Below are 4,028 nucleotides of genomic sequence, written 5' to 3'. Positions count from 1 at the left end.
AGAAGAGGTTTAACGAACACAGATAGTGTTCGGGACATACGGACAAAAAGGCAACAAGACGTGACAAAATTGTTCCGCATTGTTGCAAGAACAGTTTGAAGTTAAAGTCAGATAACTGCTGATTAAAGCCAGAGAGACACGAGGGACTCCAGATTGAGACTAGACCAAAATCATTCCAACCGCCTCAATAAAAGGGCCGGTGGCAGCTCAAAGCCCAGCCAGTTATTGGACCTAAGATTGTATTTTGTACAAACGTAAAGCATATGTACATGGGTAACCTGCCGATGGCCTTGTACATTAAAATAGACAAGTGAAGAAGAAGACAGTACAATGTGCAGTGATGAGTCTCAAGTTTGAAATATATCTCAACGCAGCGTGATGAAGTGGACCAAGTCGGGCCAAAGTTTGATACGAGCAAATCTGTAAATGGTTTCACCGTAGCCTAGTGGACTTCAACGAGAGGATGGAGAGAAACCTGACTCTTTAATCTGTATTAAAAACAAAGTGTGAACTTAGCTTTTCTTAGTTGGATTTCCAAGGTGATGCTTAAGATGTAGATTTTTGTCCAACCTGATGCCCCACCGGAAGGATGGAGCGCGGGAGAATTCAAGTTTGAAGCAGTTTTGGCCTTGGAGAAGGTCTGCTCCTCTCAGAGTGCCCTTCTAGTTATTAGTGGATGTGATGCGTGTTTTAATTGCAAATGAACAACATTATATTGAACCCCTCAGTTCTCAGTCTCATGTTGTCTCTAAGGTGATAAGTGCATCACTTTATAGGCCTTTCAGCTGTAGAACAGAGGAAATCTATTTCCTTATTTCCTTATTTATCTAAACCCTTTTCCGCTGTTGACTATTAAATGTATTACTTTAACATAACATACTTTTTCCTTCAGCCCTCTTACTTTAATACTTGTAAATCTCTTTGACTAAAAAGTGCTGTAAGAACTGGGCTCAGAGAAATGTATTTAAATGATTGTTATTTATCTCTACATGTGTGAACAGTGCTTTCCATTAAAGCTATTAATGCATCTCGCCCATCACCCAAACCACAGCAGGAGGAAAGCGTTCAGTCCCAAATTACTGGTTCACACCAGAACACCTGACAGCAGGATTCTTTTGTTTTTTTGTTGTTTTTTTTTCAGTCCAGCTTTCCCGGTTTTCACTGTCAAAGTTTCTTTGTATTCAGATGAAGCAGAAAGCTTTATAAACTTATTTCAAGGACTGTTTTTTTTTTTTTATCATTATGCAACACAGGGATGCACGAAGAAATTCACTTGTAGCCCATTCATGACAAACGCATGACAGACAAAACCAAACTAAGCAGTAGTGCATTTCTGTATAGTGCATTATTTTGCACGAACGGCGCTTCGGGCTGAGAGCCTCGGACAGGCATATTGTAAAGTATTGAGGGATGGATTAATGATTCATGGTTTTCATTGACAATGATAGTAATATAGAGTATTGCCTGATGCTTTTAATTGAACCTGAACCGTCAGATCTCAGATCTAGCTGTTTTCGCTCAGGTCACAGGGAGACTGTTCATCTTCCAGATGTTTGTCTCTCAGCCTCATGGCCATTGCAGCTTTTCCACGGGAAGCAACAAGATAGACAAAGTTTCGTCCGCCTGTAGACAAAGAGATGAGGAGTATGACGAAGAAGAAGAGAGACAGGACGGCAACACGGATGCCGACACTGCAGATCAAATGTCAGATTCCTCATGAAACATTTGACCCCGATGTTACAAACAGGCGGCAACCTCTGGTTTTGAAGAGTGAAGTGTTTTATAACCTGCATTCTGTCTACTGACCAGCAGGGGGCGACTCCTCCGATTGTATAGAAGTCTATGAGAAGATGACTCTACTTCTCTCTTGATTTATTACCTCAGTAAACATTGTAAACATGAGTTTATGGTCTCAATCTCTAGTTTCAAGTCTTCTTCAATACAGCATGATGTTCATTTAGAACATTATGGTCCATTTAGAGTCAGACAGACCACAATGCTTTAGGGCGGGCTTTCTGTGATTGACAGGTCGCTGACGCCACCATAGACGTATAAGGCGTCTCTACGTCACTCCTCCTCATTCCAAATAGGGTAAAGCAACATGGTGACGGCTAATTCCCCGAACTCCAGGCTTCAAAACGTCAGTCCACAAACCAACGGGGGTGACATCACGATGACGACGTCCACTTCTTACATACAGTCTGTGGTTACAACCTGTCCCGGAGACATCCACCAATCAACCCAACGTAGATTAAAACATCAAGAAAGTCAGTTTTTGTTTCACTGATCTGAGGTGTGTTTTTTAGCACAAGTACCCAAAAAAACCTGTCAAATGCAGATTGAGTTGGTGTGAAAACCTTTTCCATGAACACTTGGTCACCGGGTGTGAAATGCGTGAATAATGACGCTTATAATATCAGTGAAATTCTTTGGTCATTTATGGTTGCCGGAATCATTCAACAGCAGTATTCCCTCACTTGAACCTTTCTCTCTGAACTTTAGAAAGTATTTGATGGAGGATTTCATTGTTGCTCGCTGACGTCCATTGTGTGAAATGAGTGCGGGATCGTTCAGCGGCTCCTGCGGGCTTTGTGCTCCACAGTTATTTCCTTATCACGACCACAGGTGGCTGCGTCGGTCTGATGGAATGACAACCACTTCAGCCAAAACGCCTTTCATTTATTCATGAGCTCTTTTGAATTTTCAGGTTCACTTTATTTTCCCCACCTGCCTAAAAAATTAGGGGGGGGGGGGGGGGTGCTGACATTTAAGAACATTTTAGAGCTGGCAGCCGAGGCCGCTCTGTGTTTTATATATGAGACAGTTTCTAACAGAAGGACGCAGTTGGACTCCCTTTTTCTCTTTTAAATACTTTGCCTTTTGCATACGGACGTAATTATGAGGTTGAAGTTTGCAACAAAAATGTGTTAATGCTCTGGGTTTGGCATCGGCAGTAGAATATTAATGCTTTTGTTACCGTTTTGTTGTTGTTCGAAAAATCCACTGAAGTCTACGTGTCCAGCAGCTGAAAGACAAAGTCTGTGAGTAGCTGGTGAACGAGTTGTTTTAGACTAAAATAGATCTAAAAGAAAGTGAGTATTGTACTGAATCCTTCAATGATTTTTATTGTGAGAGAAACAGACAACTTCATTTATTAAAAGACTTTTTAAATCCGCATGTTTTTGCAGGTTTATAATGTTTGAGGAGTTTTTATTTTTAACATATTGCCTTTTAAAACTAGTTTCTGTTGGTGTTGATGCGGCACACAAGTTAAAGCATAAAATACTATTTTGTACTATTTAAGTCTTAACAGATGAAGGAGAATGACTTAAGTTGTGCTGCTTTTATTGTGAAACTATTAGGCATAATTGAACTTTACGTTGTGGGTGATTTGATGTTATCTGGGTTTTCCTCTCGACGTCAGAGCTGCAGATAGTGAGCGCAGCGGCTCATCCGGTTCAGATGAGGGACGACCTGAGAGGAAGATGAAGAGCTTCAGGGCAGAGGACGAAGCCGGATATATAGATATAATAAGTCCATAGGAAGGAGAATAAAGTAGATCTCCTCCAGACATGTTTGACAAAAACACATTTTCAGTGTTTGCGCGCTGCGGGCTTCAACACCGCTTTATCGTTCTGAACTGTGAAGGCCAAACATGCAAGGCTTAAAAGCTGCATGTTCACTGTATTATATGCTGGCTATTCAGAGAACCATTGACTTTAAATGAGACTTGAAGTGAGTCCCGCTCTCCACGAGAGGCCATGCCCATTGACCTGCACACACTGGGGCCAAGTGCAGTAAGAGTTCCATGTAATGTGCAGTCTAGAGTATGTGATACACGATAATACACGGTGCACTATACCTCCATCATGTCCTCACACGGATAGGAAGCCCAGAAGTCAACAGAAACAAGAGCCAGTGTAACCTGGAGCCAGCAGATGTCACTGTAGCTATTAACAAAAAAGATGGATGCTAACTTGTCTGACACACACACACACACACACACACACACACACACACACACACAC

The sequence above is a fragment of the Anarrhichthys ocellatus genome, unplaced genomic scaffold (genome assembly GCF_004355925.1).
Source record: "Anarrhichthys ocellatus isolate YVR2014 unplaced genomic scaffold, GSC_Weel_1.0 scaffold71, whole genome shotgun sequence".
Lineage (NCBI taxonomy): Eukaryota > Metazoa > Chordata > Actinopteri > Perciformes > Anarhichadidae > Anarrhichthys > Anarrhichthys ocellatus.
Note: the sequence above shows the minus strand (reverse complement) of the source record.